The sequence below is a fragment of the Aphelocoma coerulescens genome, chromosome 2, assembly GCF_041296385.1.
Source record: "Aphelocoma coerulescens isolate FSJ_1873_10779 chromosome 2, UR_Acoe_1.0, whole genome shotgun sequence".
Lineage (NCBI taxonomy): Eukaryota > Metazoa > Chordata > Aves > Passeriformes > Corvidae > Aphelocoma > Aphelocoma coerulescens.
The window spans coordinates 138,755,766-138,778,845 of NC_091015.1; the positions used below are offsets into that span (position 1 = coordinate 138,755,766).

Sequence of the window (23,080 nt, forward strand, 5' to 3'; positions counted from 1 at the left end):
CTTTTTGTTGTGTTCTTGTTTGGTTTCAATTACTGGAATGCTTTGTATTGAAAAGAATGAAACCACCGACATAATATGTGGTAGCAGAAGAATGCATCTGGCTTAACTCTGCTGTCATCTTTAGTGTTCTTGTTCTGAATTCAACCTTTTTTTCATTACAGGAAACTACCAAAAACTGTGGCCTGCAGGTATCAAAGGGAAATTGAGAATACACCACCCAGCCTCTGGTTAGTACTAGGTCCAGCTTGCTCCCCAGTTTGTTCTGCTAGACAGAAACACCTCCTTGGTAATGCATGCATTAGTGTCAGTAGCTGTTTATAAAGCCACAATACAACAATGCTGTATGGACTCAGATAGTGAATATGTTCTTGTAGTTTTCAAATTACTTAGCAAAACCTGCTCACCACCTTTTTTTTCATTATTACTTTTGTCTAGGAAAACACTGCTCTCACAAATATCACAAGTGATAATTACCATGACATAAAAACAGCCAGTCACTTATTGTGGGTCTGGTATTATGCTCATGTTATCCATTCTCAGACTTCCGTAAAGTTACTCCTGCTTCTGAGAGAGGTACGACAACAACCATAACAGTCACCAGAAGAAATCACACAAAAAATTAACTCCATTAACATCTTCACCACTTTCCATACTATCCTATGCAAGCAGTACTCTGTATCAAACTAGAGATGCATGTTGCAAAAATCCACCAAAGTCTTACTGAAATGTCCATGGCACAGTTGATACTACTAATTTCTGTTTCCATCTATCAAAGACAACACAGACTTTAATGACAAGACACTGTTTTCCATTATATAATTCAATTATCTTCTTCCTCTCAGAAAAAGAAGTGGACTCTTTTCCACTATTAGTCAACAAAGTACAACATTTTCCATCTTTTTTTTCTATATTCATACAATGTGCAATGACCTAATGGTCTAGTTTCTTTGTCTTCAGATCACAAGTGTACAAGTGGCTAAGCATGTGGAATGTTCCACACTAATGAATTAGAGTATTTATAGTCACAGAGGCATTGACATTTAAACTTTTTGCTAGAATTATTTAAAGAATTCTCTCCATATGTGACAATGGAACCTCTTTCTTCAGAATGGAGTCTCAGAGAAGAGATATTATTGTTATTACTCTTAAAATCATACCCACTGGAAAACACAGGGTTGGAAAGCTGCGAGAACAGCAAATGCAGGCACATCCCACTCTGCACACTGTCAGGCAGACTGTCCACAATTTTCATAAATTCAAACATCCTCCCCCCTCATCTTAGTCCCTCTGTGATGCTCTGCTCCAGTCTTTCTACACTCCCTTTTCTTCCTGACACCAGACTTCCCCTAGTATGCCTGTCTTTTCCAACCATCGAAGCATTTCAGGGAGAAAAAAACCTCTATGATTTAATGAAAACTCTAAGGTTAACGCAAATAAAGACATTACCAAATAAATCAATCTTTTCATAAACCAGATGAAAAGGTGAAGCTTTAGCCTGTGAGCAGCTGGCAGTCTGGTTCTGGTACCCACTTAATACCTGCTTTCATCAAGTCCTCTCTGCAGTCCTGGACAATCACGGCCTCCTCCTCACTGCTCTCGGGGGACCCCCCGGTTAGCGTGTTAGCTACTTTGGACAAAAGAGACATGGCCTTCATGGAGAATGAGTTACTTCTTCATGAGTCACTGAAAGCAGCATTCACCTGCAGGAGGTTTTAATACGATACAAACATGAGCACTTCCACAAGGGCATTACATTACTATCCTGTACATACTGTATTTTGTGCAAGCTGGAGCACTGCAGCTATACACTCTCTTTGCAGAACACTACTGAATTTTGAAAATTTACCTGTTTTATTTAAAGAATAAGCTATCTTTAGAGTGTCTATCATTTCTGATTGTTTTTCCCCCAGAAAAATGAAGGTGACTGAATTTATTCTTTCTCCATTGCACATCTCAATACAGATGTAAAAACTGCAATGCAGCTGCAACTCTCCAGTGGAGCTGATAGCAGTCTCATCTCTACCATCACCCTTTGGCTTTTTAGAATAGATAAACCGTATTATTTCTCTCTTACTTCCCCTTCAACAACCTTTTTTTATACACACACAACTTTGACTCTTTTCCCCCACCAAGCACAACTCTGGAGGTCACTGAATGCCCCAGCTAACTTAAAGTAATTTGTCCCTTATTTCACCTCCAGCACAAAGTCCTCATGTAACTTGCCATTAAGGAAAAGATGTAGGTAGGTAAGTATTCCTGGATCCTCAGTATGATCTACCTGACACAAGTGACTATGGAGACATGTCTGACAACTTGCCCAGCAAAGAGCTCCTCCCCTGGGCAGTGGGAATTGCTCTCTATCTTTTATGTGACAGGATTTTGCTGTTTGCACAGCAGATCTAAGCAGATGAGGAAATTTAGGCCAGCATCTTTGTTCAGAGCATGCAGAGTAAGGAAGCCCAAGTGATATGAAGTGTATCTTAGAAGGGTGTTTCCTTTTTTCAAATAAAGATGACAATATTCTTACAGCCCTGATCATTGTGGCTGCAGCTGCAGTAGTAGGTTCAACTCACCCCTTGGTCTGCATTATCACAAAGGTATTGATCTCTGACAGCACAGACATATCCCTTCCCAAAATATATGTATGGTTCAGGTACTACTCCATACAGACAAAAGGAATAAAACTGCTAGACTTGGAACTTTGGAGAACCGTGGGTCTTGCAACTTGGCCAACTAAAACAGATTGAAACCGTATCTGTGACACACAGTTTGGCAAAAAAAAGTGGCATTTCTGTGCTTCAGGGATGACTGCTAACCATGAAGAAATACATGGCAGAGCCATTGACTACAATGGCTGGACATTCTTACTCATGTTGAGGTAATGTACATGATCAAATTGGGGCAAAATGGGAACAAAGAAAAAGAGCGCATGTGCATATGCACATAAAACTAAAAAAGTACAATTTATTACTCAAATTCCTTTTTTTGTTGTTGTTTTACATTTCATATTCTATTCTCTTGTGTAAGACCTTAGAGTTGAATTTTTTATTAATTGATTACATATAAGAATAATGTACTCAATGTATATTTGTCCTTCACTTTAAAGAAATATCTTTAAAAAATAAGTACTAACTTATAAAGCTGCAAAAAAATCATAGTCACGTGTTTGTCTGCACACGATCCAGAAACAGATTTCCTAACAAAAGATCTTCAGCTATAAACAGCAATACGCAGAGCATGATAAATCACTTTGAAGCAAGCATCTGTAATGACACAGCTTCCAAAGAACATTTCACAAACAAAAGTATTATTAAAACAGTAACACATCCTTTCAGACTGATTTCTCTTGGTCGCAGTTTGCAACCAGGGACTTGTTTTGAAGATTTGAAGATAAACTCAAGGGCAGATCCAGCCTGTGACAGTTTCCGTACGCCTGCTCTGCTGCCTGCCCTCCCTGCTCACTGCTGCGCTGAAGGGATGCTCTGTCACAAGGGATACATCAACCAGCCGACCAGCAAGGCTGTTATGCAACGCGTCCATCTGTGGTTCCTCTGCTGGCATTGACTGCTCGCCTTAGGAAGGCCAAGAGTGTCAGCAGCCTTGCTTTGTAAAGACTCTCCTTGTTCTTTAAATAACTCCAAGGATGACGTTTGTGTGACTCCTTGCTGCCATACCTGGCTCATGAAGAGCAGTGCATGGAGTCCTGGCAGTACAACACCAATTGCACTGCCCCTGGGACTGCAGTACTGGGAACTGGGAAAATCCCGACTTTCCAAAGCAGAAAGCCAGCAAAAAAATAAAAAACACCCTACAGAACAGGAGGTGAAAAAGCAACAGCTTCATCCCGAGCATTTTATTTTACCTGACTCTTCATCCAGGCTGACATCTAATGACCAAGCATGTTTCTGGCTGAGCACAGACCCAGTCCAGGAGGAGAAAGAGAAAGCTGTTCCCTCCTGCTCCCACTGGTCTATCAGTGGCCCAAGCATGCCAGCATGGGAATGTGTAAGACTCCCACTGGTTTGAACTGGTCTGGTTTCTGTATTTCTGCGTAGATAATGGAACTGCTGGTAACTGCAAAGATTTGTCCTCAGTTTAGTGGTGATTAGATAAACACACTCCTAAGTAACACCTACACCTTAGCCAAAGGTGAATAATTGAAAACCAAAGATTTTCAACTGGATAGCGCCGGGTGCAAACACACACTCAAATCAAAAAAAGAAAGAAAAAAACTTTGGCCAACTTCCATAATTCACACCTTCCTTCAGCATACCTCATTCCCAAGCAACATACCTGACACAAATTTAAATATCTAGCTATTAACTGTACCATAAAGCTACATGTGTTGGGATGTTTTAAACATATTCATGCGCTGTCAGCTTCAGCAGACAGATGTTATTTTGGTATCCAGACTCAAAAAGACCATGTCTGAACCACTTTAATCACTTGATGGTGGATGTTCTATCAAAAATATTATCTTTTCAAAATACTTAATGAAAATCTAAAGCAAAATAGAACTGTGTTATTGCATGTGTGTCCACACTCATGCTTCTAGAATAACCAGTAATTTGGGACACATAACCCAGCACAACATTGAAAAGACCAGTTTTTCAGAAAAATCTTAAGGTGAAAACTTTCCCCCAAAAAAATTTTAAAAACCCCCAAAATGTCATTGCAATCAGTTGCTGCAATCAAACAATGTGATCAACACAACTTCATGAATCACTCTTGAATCAGAGACGTGTAGAAGTAAATATGGCTTCAATTTTAGCCTAGAGGGCATCTGAGTTATTCAGGAAAGCCCAAGTGTCTAGCACAATTCTGCTGTGGTATTACTGTCATGGTGAACAGTCCAGATTTCAAATTAATTGAATGCACTAATCAAAAATGCAATCACAGCCTTCATTTTTTTAACTAATCTCCTAATTTTTTACTCCTCAAGAATAAGCAGTTTCTTTCTCAGTTGATTTTTTAAAAAAAATACCATTATTGAAAGAATCAAAGATGATTTACTAGAATCAGAGAATATGAGACTTTAGAAGCTGCCTTCACATAAACTTTCATAAGTTAACTTAAGTTTAGAGTAAAATACAGTAAGCAAAGACTGTATGCTCACTAAATATATCATGGAACAGTACTTCTTTAATACGTGTGCAATATGTTCTCTAACACTGCAAAATGTTTGCAAAAGTAATATCCAGTATTTCTGAGCTGTTGTGAGTGGGTTGGGGGTTATTACAATAACAGTTATGAAAAGGGGCATTTGCTTCAAAAACTGGTAGAAGAGAAACTGCTATTAAAGAGAGAGACTTCATCTAATGATTTCTGGCACGGACCTGCATAACGTCTGTTCCCAAAGCTAAATCACAGGGACAAAATCTGTGGGGTCAATATTTATTTTTGTTAACTCAAGCCTCACTTCAGCTTCAAATTCTATGAACAGAAATCTGTAAAAAACAAACATTTAGAGAAGCTTTTTTGCAGGCAGAATTTTAACTGTACTTTAAAATCCAACTGTGGAGTATTCATTTTCCCAACTTTTTTTTCCTACGGAAATTTTTGTCAGATGAAAATCATGCATCTTAGAAGATGACACTGCACAGCTACATGTATAGTCCAGAGCATTTCAGCACATTTACTGATTGCATTCTTCCACATTAGACTGCTGAGAGAAATCAGTAGCTGAAATTTTGTTTCAGTAGCCCACAGTACTCTATACTAAAGCAAAAACAGACATGCTAAAGGGTACTCTTTTTGGACCCCATACTTGCACTCAGGAAATATTTCATTAAGTTAAATGTTGCCTTTTTCTTCTCTTAGTTAGGATATAATTTGACAAGGGAAGTTTAACAAGATGAACCTCAGCTTGCTAAAGTGGAATGGTAATTGCATAATGCTTTTAAGAATTCATTTATAGTGGTGACAAGAATATAGTTATTGTTAGAAAGAGCAAATAAATACCTGTTCCACTCAGAAACCAGCTGACAGCCCTGGTGACCTGCTACTTGACTTAATTTCTACTAATTTTCCACTGGAGAAACTCCCAGCAGGGAACACAAAAGATTCAACAAGAACTTTCTATAAATATTTGGCTCCTTTACCCAAGCAATCCTTTTTCCTGTGCTGTTTTTAAGCTAGATGAGCTAAAATCAATGTTTTTGCACATGACTGGCTATTCCAAGCCTCGTGGAAACAACCAAAACACAGGGTACCAGCAGTGCACTGCATGAAATGCTTCAAGAAGTTCCCAAATTAAAAAAATCAAATGGTTAGCTATTGAAAACTATGTATTTTCTTCAAGTTGTCATAAATATCAAGGATCTAATCCTGTAAGATTTAGTTTACACCAGGAATTCTACCAAAATTAATCGGGTTTTTTTTCCCCCTCTAAAACAGAACCTCCATCAACCCAGGAAATGCCTGTTTGGCATCTATTATAGGATTTAAATGTATCGGTATTATGACCTAAGCCCTGTAAAAGGGAGTTTGATGAATTACTTCAAATTTATTTATTTATTTAGGTAAATGAAATGTGGAATTAAGCAAGACCTGAGTGGATAAATTGTGATGCATTTCAAACCAGGTAAAAATGCTCCCATTAATCTAAAACACCAATTTGGAAACCAAGTACTAGAAATGGCCACATGAAAATGTGCACGTCAGGTCACTCTGAAACAGCTGTTCTCAAAATGTGAGCTCCTGAAATAATAACTACAGAAAAGCACAAATTAAAATACATCCATACAGCAATATTTATTTGTTTATACAAACACACACAGACACTCATACACACCTAAGTCAGCTCCAAGTTAGCAAGCTAAGGTCCCCCCCAGGTAAGATGTTTGGTGCTGGGGAGAAGGCAGCACAACAGTACCACTGCTTTCCATTAATATGACAGCTCAGGATTAGGCCCAGGCAAGGGACCACTGAGCACGATGCCAGCAGATAAAGTTCAAACTTGCACCCCCCATCTTCTAGACAAAGCTCTTACAACTGCAAGAATCTGGAAATCTCAGCTGCACCTCAGGAAACCAAAACTCAGCCCCGAATTTAAAAACTGCACCCTGTTGAGTTTGTTAATACATGAAACCAAGTGGTGGTTTACCTCCTTCCACCCTCAAACCCATCTTCTCCCATTACACCTATAGTCAGCAGTATCTTAAAAAATACAGCAAAATCCAGAAAAAATATTCAGATGGCTTTGGTAACGAATCTAGGACATCCATGCCTGTATTTAAGCTTTCAAATGTAGTAAAATATTGCCTCCAGCTCGATTATTCAGCTTCCTGGGTGCAAAATGGGTATAGTTGAGAGCACTGATTGCTCTCACTCTCCTGCAAGCCACTTGCAATGACACTTGAATTCGTTTCCATATGTTTAACTGCTATAATTATATAATAATATAAGGATGCTTTTTAGTCACAGTTCTGAAACCTACTTGTATCTTCATCAAGCCTAGCAGGAAAGCAGAATTCCTCTCCCTCTGCATCCCCCTGCTCAAAGCTCCACATTTTATTCTCAGTGCCTGTGTGCTTGTTGGTGCAGCAGCCACGGCTGCTCCAGCTTTAGGATCTGCACTTAAGTGTTGGTTTCTGTCAAGAAATTCTTCTCTCACAGAAACCTTTTCATGGTCAGAAACAAAATACAAAATGTCTTTAACGCATCAGTATGATTTAGAATCCACTGCCATATGCAATGAAGTTTTTAAAACATTTATTCTGAGGATTTTTTAAACCAAAATACATGGGATACATGACACTGAGTTTCAGCTAAAGGATGGGTTAAAAATACATGCAAAGCTGTCTGACAGAGGGTGGGATTTGGGTGCTGTATGCCTGCACTCCTGTTACTGTCAACAGAAACCTAGTCACAATAATTAGCAAAACACAAGACTAAACACCACCAGCAGGGTTAATTTTGGGCTTGCCTAAATTTAGGTATCCAGCATCTTTGAGATCCTCTAGCATATTCTCATCTTCCCCCCGGAGTCATTAGCTGCTGCGTGAGCCACATCCAGACCTCCCACAGGCATCTCAAACACCTCATGGCACCTAACATGGCACTGGATGTTTGTATCTAGCCAACTCCATCTCCCACTTTGTGTTTTCTTCAGGGTAAGATGAACTGACCTCTAAATCAACTGGCCTCTGTATTGAGGAGACATCCTGACCACAACAGCTTACACAAGACTTATATTCAATCCACTGAAAGGAAGATCCCATTCTTATTTAGTTTTTTCGGCATAGCAAAATAGTCCCAACTTTACATATGGAAAGGCAAAAGACCACAGGAGTTTGCCTATCATCAGCTACACCACCACAATCAGCTGGTGCTACCAATTCAATAGTGAAACCAAGAGCAGATCCCCCTCCTTCATTACTCCTAGAACCAACAGCATCCCCAAGAGCATTTCAAGGCAACTTTACAAAACAATTACTTAAACTTTACTTCCACAAGTAGAAACTTTACTTTCCCAAGGTGTGGGCTTGTCTCAAAACTTCTAAATCTGGGTAGCAGGCTTATTTTTGCTTTTGTCTCTGAATGCAAAGATTAAGTTCACCCTTGAGCACAGCTATACAAAACATGCTGTAAAATACTGGAAACTAAAAAGTGTTTATTGAAGATTATGTTTTTTTTACAGATGGACATGCTGGGTTGTTAATACTGAAGTCATTTTGAGTTCACCTCTAAATAAGTGTATTTTGGCACTGCTCCCATTCATGGTGTGAAATTAAAAGAGTACTATTTTGAAAGTATACAAGCTGGCATAGTATGCAATTTGTCTGTCACAGATAAAGCTGAATATAAGGAAGCCAGCACTTAAACTGCAAGTCTATTTCTCCAGACATTCCTAATGCTCCTTGAGTGGGAGAAGAACAGGGAGCACTAGCAGGCTCCTAGCTGAAGCATTTTATAGGCACTGAAGAGCTGTTACCTGCTGCCCATGCTTCTAGAATATTTTCATGAAGTTAAAAAGCATTCTGCTTCTTCATCTGTTCAAGTTATAGACACTACAAGAATTATACCAAGTCCTTCCACACCTTCAGTAGCAGAAGTTTTTTAAAAACCTACCTGTAGTACTGTATACAGAAAACATTCTTTTCCCTTCAGAGAAGAGGATAGCTAGTGCAGAATTGCCATGCTCTTAACAGGATGCAGTAATTTTTAGAAAACAATTATTTTCTTACTGGGCCACTTTTTGGTGAACTGACTGACAAACCAGCTTGGCCTTTCGACTGAGTTATTTCCTCTAGCAACAAGCCTTTTGAGTATAATTGCCTAGAAAATCATTCACCAGTTTCTTCACTTTTGGGACATTCAGACTCTCCCCAGACCCCAGACAAAAATCTGAAAGGGGGACACGGTGCTTTTAGAGCTTACTTAAACTCAACCTCTACTTTATTTTAGATTTCCCTGAATTTGTATTGCTTACTGTCCTACAGCCACCAAGACAGATGCATCTACAAGAAGTGGCTAAAGCACTTTACATCCGGAATGAATAATCCTATAAAGCTGTTACAGACAGCAGCAATAACAAGAGTGTAGAAGTACAGAAGTTCACCCCATCCTCATCTCAGAAGGCAGGTGTTGCACTAATGGAGAAGGCAAAAGGTACCTACAAGAAACCTAAACAATACTGAAGATTTATCTTGCTTCTTAGAGAAGTCCTGAAGTATTTCCAGATGCTAGGCACAATTCACCCCTTGAATGTGACATCTCAACCTAGTATCTAAATCTTTAGAAAAATTTGTTAAAACGCATTTCTGAGGAGAATTTCAGTGAATCTAAGTATACAAATGCACTAACACCTCTAGCCTGCAGCCAGGCAGGAGGCAGAGTACAGCAGATGCAGTTCCCAGGTACTTTATCTGATTTTCAAATAGCTGCTCTGACCCATTTGCAAAATGGCATGGTCTCTGACAAACACCCAGGCTGGACTGTGAGACATTTTAGGATGCTAGCTTCCTTCACAGTGGAAGCAGAATTGTACTTTTTTTTTTTTTTTTTAAATTTGTGTACAGAAAGGCCTACCCTAAACCCAGTCAAATTTCTTGAAATAGTGAAAGGCAAACCTATTTAGTTCTCAGGTACTTTCTTATGGGTTATTTAAAAAAAAAAAAAAAACAAAAAAAAACCCAAAAACAATTAGTCTTAACGTAGGCTCTAGAAATAGAAGAACATGCTTGTTTTTTTCTAAGAGCCCAAGTTTTATATTTAAACTCCTATTAGAAACTAAAACCCAGTTATTGAGTGGAATAATACAGCTTCGCCAGCACTATACTGCATCTAAACAAGAAACATATATACATACACAAATTAGGTCTACATATCCACCTACGACAAAAAGGCAACTCAAACTGCTGCTGAAAACTAGTAGTGCAAAAATGTTAAGGAGCAGGAATGGGGGGAGTAAAAAAAATAACCTGCTTATCCTTTTGGGAATGGTATACATGCCATTCTTTAACAACATCGTGGAAGCAAAATAGAGAGTTCACTCTTTTGTTTTGCACTGATGCTTGTTTTTATTTAGTAGAAGCTCTCATAGGTCTTTAAATAATTCATAATGCAGTGCCTGTTGTTTAGTTCAAGGAGGGAGCCTGGAGAATGTTAATGAAACCAGAGATGAATTGGCACAGCTGTAAATCTGCAAGGCCCCTCCCCAATGAGCTCATCCCCTAGTAGTGCAAATTAGAATGACATCATGCTTGCAAACCGCGGATGCACTCACACTGCTCCCTGTCTCCTCCTCCCCACACAGGATTTCTCCTAGTTTTTCACACAGCTTTTTTCCACAGAAAGATCATTATAGAGATATATGTAGGGAGAAAGAACAGAAACTGGAGGACCTGCATTAAAATCACGGGGTTTGTCCTCTTACATCTGTCACAGCTCCAGCACAGAAAAGAAAGATACATCTTTCTATTTAGAGAAGAATGAAACTGTGTATTTATCAGTCCAGCTGAAAAAAATACTTAAAAAACATTAGAGACATGCCTTTGAGTAAGATCTACAAGTACTTTACAAAGTACCACTTCTACTTGCTTTCTTACAGAGCATGCAATCTGATGACCTTAGGATCACAAAAACACTCTCAAAACCAGGTCTCAAAGAGATATATTTGTAAAATAAAATGTTCATACAGCCATGCTGTTGGAATCTCTCAATTCTCTAACCCTGTTTCAATTAGTCATCAGATACTTAAGGAATGGATATAAAAGTATGCAACACAGATGAATAATCAGAACCTAATAGTAACGGGTAACAGACAAACTAAAGAGTTAATAAAAAGCCCACAGACAGAAATAATGCTTGGGAAATAAATGCTCCAGGAACAATTTTGATACTAACCTGCAGAAATCCAAGGTGTTTTCCTATTTGTCCATGAACAGAAAGGCCAGCTGCATTTGTTTACTCTTATGAATATGTCAGCCCAGGTCCATAACAAGCTCAGTAACTTCAGAAAGTACAGTAAGCATTAATATTAACAAGTTCATTTAGGTCTATTTCATATTTTTCAATAATTAAAGTTATTATTTACTGGAGAAGCTTATAAAATTACTGATTGCAGAAGAAATCCCAGCTCGGCTATCCGATGCAGTCAGCATACCACTCAATGAAACTAAATTGGAAACACCTCTCAGTCTCACAGCATCCACTGGTCTGGTAAACAGCCCACACAAAGATCAGGTTTCTTTCTTCTCACTGAGTAAGGACATACTATATGAACTCCCATATGAGAATATAATGGGGAAGAAATACGATCTAGGGAAATCTTTAAACCCTATCATCATGTATTACTCAGAAAACACACAAAAAGAATGTTTTCTGCAATTTTGAAATCTTCCTTTCCCCCTCCCTTTATAAAAGCCTTTATAACAAACAACTGAAGTCAACATACCCAAAGCAGTTTTAACATGTAGTTTTAATGTAGTTTCAACATGCAGTATCACTTGTCTTTTAGTCCAGATCAAAACCAACTCTCTGCTTCCTGTGAGAATGACAGAATGTGGCTGCAGGTGGTTTACAAGTTATATTTCCAAACTCCTGGATTTTCTGTGCTTCATGCTGTCTGTTGAACTATGCTCTGTAATATCCATAGTTTGGAGAAAAAAACCCAGGCACACAGTGTATTCTCAGTGATGTCTGAAGAGCTTTGCAGACAGCAATAGAGAGGAGAATTGAAACAGGCCTCTGAAGGAAAACAGTATAGCTTTTTAAATGCACAGGAAAAATAGAAAATGAGAAGAAATCAAACACAGACAAGCTGCAAAAGCAGCACACTTGACAGTGATGAGGGATGCAGGGCAGCAGGATGCATCTAGAAGTCATTACCACATGGCCTAAGCCAAGATAAAAGATGCACCACAACACAAGAGGTCTCCCAGCCATGCAGGAATCATGGCTGCTCCTTGAGGAACACAACTGGCGTATTTTCAAAGTGATAGATATGCTTGAGAAGTACTTGTAAAAAACAAAAGGAATTGGTTAGAGGTCACATGGAGAGGAGTTGCAGAGGGGCAAAGGACCATTAACAGCCTGATACAACCTGCCCGGTGTGACAGCAGAGGAGGAAAAATGTCTAGCTCTAAGGTTAGAGGACTTTTTTAGCTTAGAGAACTTCAGTACTATAACTATGCATAGCATTTTTAGTGTCGAATACAGTGGTGTCATTCCTGGACTAGGACCTTTTTCAGGTACCAAAAGAAAAACAAAACTGAAGAGGTTCTTTGCTCAATAAACTGTGAACTAATTTTCCCATTAACAAGTGGGACACCTTGTTATTCCAAACTAATTCAAGTCCCAATTACATTTTCAGGTATGAGATTAAGAAAACTAAAATACATACACCCAGAAAATAATAAATGCATTAACAAACCCATACTTTAGCTATAGCATTGCAAAGGTAAATGCTACTACACAACACCAAGTCCAAGCAAAGGACTGCAAGCATGCTGTGGTTCTACGTTCTCCCACTGGGGTTATCCATCAGGTGGAGCAGTTCAAAGCTTTTCTGGTAAGCGGCAGTAAAACATCAGAGGCTCATTTCACAGGAGAGCACAGCAAGACAAGGCCCGACCCCAACAGAGGTGCAATTTCTGTAGGACTTTGGGAAATGTACAAACACAGGATACCATAAAACAGTGACTACAAAAACGCTTAGGCTCTTCCTTCAATTTCCTATTTCAAGGAATCCTGACTAGCCTTCCTATGTAAACAGCTGAACATTGATATGCTCAAGATTTCAGAAAATAAGATTTCAGCAGAGGAAAAAAAAGCCAAAACATCCCTTCTGATCCAAATGCAGACTTTGAATCTTTGTAAACAGACTCTGTATTATGAAGAATTGTTTGGAAATCTCCCATGTTAGCATCAAAGTCTTTGGCAATTAAGCCCCCAGATCCAAATTCTGTAGCTTCATTCTACCACAGTTTGAAAAAATACTTATCCTTCAATAATTACTCATAATGTCAAACAGCTTGTACGTCTCCCTTCTCCACACTCTCCCCCTGCCCCCAACCCCCAACTGGATGCTTGGAGTTAACCTGGACAAAGTCTAACTAGAAACTTTAGAAAGTTTAGATGAAACAACAGATTGTTTGATCTCTATGCTATTCCTTTGCCCCAGAAGATGGTAACAAAATGTGTCAGTAATGTCTCTGCTTAAAAAAAGAAATTTTACATTTGTAATTCAGAAAAAAACCATTCAACCTAAGCTCTTCCTCATTTTGTTTCCATCTACACAAAATAAATATTTAATGCAATTTGGTGACTAATGGCAAAAAAATTTAGCCCTTAGTGCTTGACAAGCCTCTCCAAGCAAAAAAGAAGAGTTACAATATGGAAAAGTTCTACTGACATAGAAAACTTCTTATTTCTGTGGCTTTCAAAGGATGTACAGAATGACACCCACTTGGACAGTCAAAATGATATGTGCATTTTCATTACTTATTAATCTTTTTAAAATAATCTAATTCTGTAAAAGTTATTCTGAAAATCTTTGGAATATAAAACATCTTTTCTGGGGACTGTGTACAGGCAAATGCAACATATTTACAACGTTTTAAAGGATGGTTTAAAAAAACCTTCCAGAAGTACCATAATTGCATGCAAAACTTGCTTATGTGGCTTTTTTAATAATGGGATGTGTTAATTTACATTTCTTTGATCTGCATAACACAAGCGCAGAGCCAAGGACTGCTGCCAGTTTCTCGCAGGCAGGGATCTAATCCATAGGATGCAAGATGGGCAGGTGCACCAACACCAGCTGCAAAATAGAGTCCATGCCTAAAAACCAGAAGACAGAAAGCTGTGGTGTAACATCAGGCAGAAGTGGCACTTTAAGGAATATCTAAAGATCTCTGGAAAGATCTGCTTGTGCAAGCCACAGAAAACACACAGCTGGGTACAAGGAAAATATATACAGAATATGCAAGAAAAGGACTTCAGGATGAAATAACTTCAAGAAAGTTAATAGTAACTGAAGAAAGACTTCAAGAGCTATGATGGTTAGAAGTAAACAGAAGTGGACAACAAAGAAGGATAACCAGAAAAGAAAGGACTATGTGCCAGGTGAGAGGTGGAAGTAAAATCATGGCTGAGAACATGATTTTCATCCCAGTGCAGGTCCCAGTGGACTATGAAACACATCCAGATATGAAAATGGGAGGGAACAGATCCCCAGGGAACAAAACATGCAATCTGTAGGACAAAGCTTGAAGAGACATGGAGGCTCCAGCAGAGGTGCTAAAAATGCCAATGGGCAGAGCAGAAGGACTCCCTGGCTAGTGCAGGGTTTCAGAAACCATCAGAAAAGACAAAATTGCACCTTCTCACCAGACATTTCATTTTTCTGCCTTTACAGTTTCTCTTCGATGTGCTAGTGAAGCATTATTAAATATTACTGATAAAAGAACAGAGAGAAAATCAGCTCAGTTCTTGTGTTTAAACAGGGAAAATCACCAGTTCACCAAAGCATAGCTCTACTCAATATAAAACACAGTCAAGTTACTGTTGGTTCTAAATATGCTTAGTCTCCAGCTAAAGATAAATAGAACCAGCATAACCAGGAGAAAGCTTTCTCTGCTCTTCTAAGCTCTGCATGTCCCTAACATCTGCTGTAAGAGAAGGTTCACATTGGTAAAATGCAGCTTTTCCAGTTTCAGTAAGATGAGGAAATACTCTGCTTGGGGGATCACCATTACTCCAAACTTAATATAATATCTGCTGCTAGATAAACAACTGTGGGACTAATACACCACTTCAGACCATCACATCAGTCATTAAACACAACGTTTTCTTTGGCTGATTTATCCCTGCTTCTTTTGTATAAAAGCAGTCAGTCATGTTTCAAACACAATTTTGTTTTCTTTGGCTCAGAAGCTTCCATTATGTGGACTAAAAATGATGAGTTTATCTAATGAGATTAGAGTCTTTTAAGCATTTTTATGCTAGTCAATCCTTATGATGGGATGCTTAGTTTGGAGGGCCTAGCTGAACAAAAGCAAAGCACTGCAAGAGATCAGCAACATATGGTGTAAGAACCACTGATGCTATAACAGAGCCACTTCTACCACTGTGACTGTGACTGACATGTATTCTTCTGCAGCACTGTTTATTTATATATAAAGTATATATTTATATATACTTATAAAACATGCACACATGCTCTACATCCCATTTTAACTCTCCCACTTCTAGTAATTCTCCACGTGGCTTAGGTTGATAAGTGCATAACTGCTGAAAACAGTACCATACTTTGAACCCTCCCATCTTATAGCAGCAGAGGAATCATCCAGCTCATTCCTATGGCCTGAGCTGTGGAGAATATCAAATGCATGAACATGTATTTTCTTCCCCAAAAAAATGTACACTCTGCTCTTTACTTTTATATTTGGGTGAGGTGCAAGGGTTGGTATCATAGATGCTAAGTTCTTCATAAAGTAAGCTACAAGAAAAGAATGAATGATGCTTTTATACTTCTTTTAAATCTCAAGTACTATGAATCACACTCTTCTGTTTGAAGACCAATATGACTGCAAAATGGGCTTTAAACCAAATAAAAATATAAAAATCTCAGTTCTTCATTGCCAGACCACTGGTAAAATTTGCTGTTTAACACCTTGTCTGGACTGATCAGAGAGATTGGCAATAACCTAAAATTGCTATGGTGCAGCAGGACAGAGAGTCAGAATCTACCACCAAGGCTAGCAACTCCCTTGTGTCAATCTAGAACAATTAGCCCATCATTTTCAGAAAGTGGATGATTCACAGTTTGATAAACTCATGCACAAGTCTCACCACAAAATGCCTGGGAAACTGCAAGTCTGGATGCTCAGATGCTTTAAAACCACACTTTACATAACTCATGTTAAACACCCAAATATAAAAGGTTTTAAATAAATAAATGACATTTTCAGAATATATGCTTTTGACCATCATTTGAATCTAAATATGAGAAAAGAAGAAGTAATTTAACATCTAGGAGAAACCAAGGACTTTTTCAAGGTCATTAGGCATACAAGGCAGGAAAGGCACAGATTTTTTTTATGAGTGTAAGATGTCATATGGAACAGAAGGTATTTTGCTTTGTGTTTGGATCACAGGTTTTTCCCTATTTTTCAAGTCAACTTTGAGGCAGAATTTTGAACAATGGACCTTAGATGGGAAGTGTAAATGGGGCATAAAAGTCAGAAGGAGAAGCTGCCTGTTGGGAATTAGAAGAAGGAGACCAGGGCTGGCCATCAGGAAGCCCCACTTCTAATCCTAGTACAGCCCCTGCTTCACTGGGCTGCCACTTCCTCCTGCTGTACATCTTCTGATGCCTCTTGAACATCTTTGAAGTGGTTTTGCTTAGTGTTCTCAGTTCAGAGGATGTTAGTGTCTGTACAGCACTGAATCATAAAAATACTGTACAAAGAGCTATTATTTTTACTGTCAGCAGAGTTGCTATCCTATACACACTGAAGCACTTTTCCCCTAAAACAATCATCTCTCTGTGCATGTCTGAAGTTCAGTTAAAAAGCAAAAAAATCACCTCTCCTAAATTACACAGCACATTAATTAGCTGTACTGCCGTACATAAGTACTTAACTGCACGCAGACACGGACAAGGGAAAATAAATGGGAAGAGATTCACACCAAATGTAGTTAGTGAAGCAGCCGCTCTCAGAGCGATTAATTCCTGGATGACACGAGTTTCAACTGGATGATGTACTTGAAAATACCTGGGTAATGGTCCTTCCCTTTTAACAGTGGGTCATCTGTTCAACCATTTCCACATCTAACTTCAACCCAATTCCTGCAGAAGACAATCAAAGTATTTTTGGGTGGGGGGAAGAGAAAATAGAAGTGACCCTTGAGACGCATCTAAACCAGAGACTTTTTGAATTCATGTTCACAAGGCTTTACAAAAATGCATGTATATTTATCTATACTATACACATATACATGCTTACATAAACGTATGCTTCACCAACACTGTTTTGCAATCTGGAGTTTGTCAAAACCTATCTAGGGCATCACTATTCAAACAAAGAGTAATCAAGTTTTAAAGCTGCACAGACGGATGGTTGCCAACTTCCCTGTTCCTTCAGAGTGTAAAACAATGCTTCTGCTTTATACCTGCTGTAAACAAACTGTGTTCAAAGCGCTGAATCCTCAAAGCAAGCCTCCCTCACTCCAGCAGCACTCTGCCATCGGTAGCCTACATGCATTTTGGGGAACACAGAAGGAAGGAGGTGGGGGCAGAAAGAGCAGCTGAAGCATAATTAAGCATTATGAAAAAGAGACTGCTCAGTTTCAATCACAGAGCTAGCAGTGGCGATAAGACTATTGCTTTCCAAGTGAACAACAGATATGCCTTCTCTAAACTAGTTTTAGTGCTATTCTTTGGTGGATAAAAGTACTTTTCTTGGCTTCCAACCACACATGAACTACAGCAGATTGGGTAGGGTCCAAGTTGTGCCCATACAATGCATCAATGTGGAAAAACAAGTTCTGGATTCAGTGTTCAGAACAGGTTACTTCTATCAGCACAATAAAATGCCATCAATCTCACCTGGTTATTCTACTCACTAACCTCACGCAAGTACTGAACCAGCTGCGGAGCTCCTCTAATCCTCTCCACCACTATTTTACCCCCTGTGTTAAAACTGAAGAAAAAAAGGCAGGGGGGAAAAATAATACAAGACCACAGAAAATATAGCTGCTTAAAAGGCATGACCAACAAAAGTCCTCATAAGCAACACAGAAACCACAGGCCTCTTTGGTTCCTGTTTGCGACATGCTCAAGGGTTTCTGCCACCGTGTGTTTCTGCTGACTGGTGTCAGTCCCATTCCCATCCCACCCCATCCCAAACCCGACCCCCCAGCTTCCTGGAGGGTGCTTCAATCCCTTGCCCTTGGCAGAAAGCCAGAGCCTGAACATCTGTAACACCATGAATGGGGATGATCACCCATGGGATGCTCATTTTCAACTTTATTCATGCTACCTATATTAAATAGCAACTGGATAAAAGGTGTCTCTTTCACTATGTAAGATGATGGCAGAGAAAATAAGTAAATAAATAAATATAAAGAAGGGGTTATCTTGTTCTCCATGCCCACTGGGGTATGGGGAAGAGGCAGTGCATGCAAAAACAATGACGGACGTTCTAGCTGTAATTGGAAAACATTATAGCAGAAAAAATATTTAAATCCTGGAACTGACTGCCGTTCTAAATGATGACCTGCCCACAGGTACAGACTTTGAAGAACAGATTAGACAAACAATTACCAAAAGGGGTAAATACTACTGATCTTGCAAGATCTATATGTCCCATGGAGGATTATTAACCTATGGTTATTCTATTGCAATGCTATAAATCACATTATGCCAGTATCTATTATATCTTCTAAATACATCTTTGAGGCAACAGTATTTGAGCTACCAGTGTAGTAAGTGAGCATTTATTTGGCATAGATGATGATACAGGAAATGTGGCAATACACCAGAAATAAAATATGCAGTTATGCATATCCTAAGTGATAGAGTTTGGGCATATTTTTTGAGCAGAACATGGTATGATTTTAAGGTTGTTAAAATCTGTTAAAATATTTTCCATTAAAATAACAACAATTCTCTCTATCAACAAGGCAAGGCTCTGCAGTAACGACAGCATGTCCATTTCACCATCAAGATTAACACAAAGAGTTTACTCTATGTACATATGCACAGGTATGTTCCAAGGAAAGTCTTTCCTAATTACCACTTAGATTTCTGTAACGTCTTTGATCAACTCCATAACCTTTCTCTGCAGTTTGGGTACTGCAGATGATGGTCAGACCTTGCTTTGAAATCAACTAGGAAAGCTGCATGGCAGCAGAGTCCCTTTGCTTCAGCAGAGCAAGAGCAGCCCACTGTGTGTACATCCTGGCACTGCTCATTCCCATCACCAGTCCCTGTCTTCCAGAGGGAGCTGCCCTACGGGGTTACAATGAACAACCCTTCCAGATAGCCTAAAAAGGGCTTAGTTTTGTGTGCTGGGAGGAAGCAAGGTACCCTTAAGCGGGTAAAACATTATTTCCATAACAGATACCCACTCACATTTGTGCAGAACTGACAGACTGGCGGGCTCCTGTCATTGTCTAGAGATAACTCTGTGTGTTTTGTCTCAAGTATAGCGTTAACAAACCCAACTCATTAGACTTAGCAATATATACTCACAAAACTGAATTAGGAACAGAGGAAATTAACCATGTGTTCATAATGGTTGTTCTCCAGGCTTCTGGCTGTCTAACTTTCACTTGACTTATGGGGCTTGGTTTGGGATTTTGTGTTTGGCATTTTTGAGTTTGTTGCTTTTTGGGTTTTTTTTGTTCTGTTTGTAGTTAGAAAGATAAGCTTCTTCGAAGTCTAGTGTTTTCTTTAGGTTGTACTGTTTACAGAAATAGGAAACAATTTGTTCCTCACTGTTTACATAAAGAAAATAATGTGCATTGTGGTTGTGGCCTCACCACAGGAGTTACTCAAAAAATTTTAATCATCCTGTTGGTGATTTAGTGTTGTGTAAAAACATATCCTAGCATGTATACACATCTGCCCTTGCTTATTAAAGTCTGTTAGTTTTGGCTAGCTCATAGACATGAAGGTACTTCCCACCAACCAAAGCAGATTTTGAACTTTCGTCAGTTGTTCACTGTTCTCTCCCAAGTAAAAATTGGGTATAATCCACTTATATACCAAAGGTTGATAATTTCATGCAAATAGTAGTAAAAAAATGATGACTGGGTTCATGTATGTAGTTAGCCAGATTTGCTTTTTCCCAGCTACTTCCTTCCCTCCATGAGCTTGCACAGCTCTCAGAAGCCTTCCTTCACAATGTAGTGGGGCAGGGAAAGGATGCTCAGATATTTTCCAGGCACACAAATACACTTAGTGCATAATATGGGAACTATGTAATTCCTTAATTAAGCATAATACAATTTATCCCATACACTGTTTATAGAATACATTGCAGAAGCATAAGATGATTTGAGGTGTATCTTTTGCAGTAGAAGAAAAATTTTTTCCTCACTGGAACTGAAGGGAATGCTTTAGAAGAGCAACTATGAAAAATGTCAAGTATCTCCAAGAAGGTGAGATTTGAAGACCACCTTAAGTCACTGGTGGTCTTAAAGGATTGCTAGAGAAGAGGCATACCCACAGAAGGAACCTGGGGAAAACAAGTGGGAGAAGGAAAATACACAGCAAAAGGTGGGAGGCTGTAGAGCACAGTGAGACAGATTTTACAAAGCAGGAGATTTTACAAAGCACTCTAGGCCAGACGCTTTCTAAGTTCCTATGACATCAAGGCATATATTTAGCTCAGACAAACTTTAATTTTAAAAAGCAGGTAAGAAAGGTGGAAACACACAGGATGGCCAAGTATTTGCTCCCAATATAGGAATGAACAGAAGGACAGCTTATTTTTAGTTTTCAAGTCCAACTGAAGATTTTATCTTCCGTATTTCCTGTTTCTGATACATTTGCAGCAAGTAAGCAAGTAAGACCACTGAGAGGCAAATAACAATAGTCAACAATACTTTAAAAGGTACTAGTGACACAGAAGTACTGTGATGAATTGCAGCCCTTTTATAAGGGTTGTATTTTACCAGGCACATATACTAAAAACTACCTAGGAGCCAGAGTCTCCTCAGCTGTACCCAAGCAGCCCCCTCCATCTGGGTGGGGGGATTTCAGTGAAATGAGGCCAACATCTACTGCTCTGAAGGCTTAGCTGCAACTATGACTGAGGGGCAGCAGTTGCAGAGACCTCAATCCTTGTCCCAGAGAAGGAAGCCACAGCCTGATGGGTAGCACTGGTGGGTGGGACATCTACTGAGCCCTCATGGTTTCTTTCACGCATCTCTATTTTTCCCTGGCTCTCAAATCTAACTCCTCACTGCAGAAATGCTGTCTCATATTCCTCTGCCATAATGATGACAGGCAAACTCAATTAACACTGTGAGCAGTTTGGATGTCTGCACAACAGGTTGCCAAAAAAACCATCCCACGGGGAAAAAAACCCAACCAACCAAAGATAACTAAGAACATTTGTTGCATAATGTAATTCAAAGCTTCTATCTGCAGGACCAATACAAGACATGTTTATTATGTCTTAAATAAAGATGCAAAAGTTTGATTTTTAACTGCTTTAATGCTAATGATTTATTATATGTGCAATACGTATCTAGTTTGGTAAGACCCATACCATCCATCCAATGCAGATTTTCTCTTCAAGCTTCTTACTCAGATCAAAACATAATAAAATGACAAAATTGTGCATTCTGCCGGCAAATAATTCCTTCAGAGATTAGCAAGAGAGTAATGTATCTTCCTTTGTAATACCCTGAATTTCTGTCAACATCATCATAAAATATATACCACAAAATACAGTAAGTTTAACCACAAGCCTTTTCATGTGACATATTTTAAAGGGTTTTCAACATTGATTCAATCTTCACTACTGCTGTTATTATTCCTGTGATCTAAAAGTACTCTAGATAGGTACTTTAAGTAGAAACATTAATTTAGAAAGATTAAATATCAGGAAGACATTTCTCAAGATACTAGAGATGAGCACACAAGTATGCCACCAAACAAATGCTTACCCCCAATTTTAAATACATATATATGTGTGTGTGTGCATATACATCCATTAACATATTATTTAATAGCTACTGTGTACTTACTGTGATAACTATTAATCTGTAATCTTGGAGCCAGGGGCCAAGTGAACCCCATAAAAGCAACCACCATTATATAAAATAAATTAAGCAACACTGAGAAGCAAAAGATAACATAAACATTCCCCATACTAGCAGCCTTTCTGTTCGAGAGAAGAGCGGAGAACAAATAATTTAGTCCAAGAGGACACTGACAAAGGTCCATGACTTCAGCATGCAGTTCTGAGGAGTTAAGCTAGGAAAGAGCAGCTAAAATATTCTTTCTAAAGCATCAGCACAGGCTTATAAGGAAGTGTCATCAAAGCTTTTCTTCAAAGACACTTTTCATTAGCAAGAAATATCAAAATAGGCCCAGCACACCCTCTTCACCATCTTTTCCCTCCTCATGCAGCCAAGTGAGGACTCTCCTCACACCAAGCCATCAGGTGACAGTGCACTAGCGTGTGTACAGGAAAGTACTAAGCGCCTTTTTTTACCACCTTACATCACTGCCTGCCTTCAAGGGAGGAACCAATTGGAAATACACAGTGAAAACAAAAGAGATGATCCAAATTAACATACACAGCAGGGAGCATAAGCTTGGGAACACAGCTGGGATGAAGAATGTCCTTCACATACAAAATTAAGACTACAAAGTATTTAACAGAGGTTTTCCTGGGGAAAGCATTACCTAAACACATGCATTATAAAGCTGATGATAATGACAGTACATCTGCTATTCTTGGAAATATCACCCTCTGTTCTTCCTCAAACAGCCATGACATTAAGTTTTGGGTAACAAACCAAATCAAATTAGGAGCAACAGTTACAACAGCTTACAATATAAGAATAACTTACTAAAAGCATCAATTGGCTATTGACTCCATTTACCATC

The 23,080-nt window shown here is 38.9% G+C and overlaps 1 protein-coding gene across 1 annotated transcript in view; it reads right to left on the bottom strand.

The window, feature by feature from the left end:
• The window catches only part of ZNF704 (zinc finger protein 704), a 96,131-nt gene that overhangs the window by 43,270 nt on the left and 29,781 nt on the right, over positions 1 to 23,080 (bottom strand). The window lies entirely within an intron of this gene.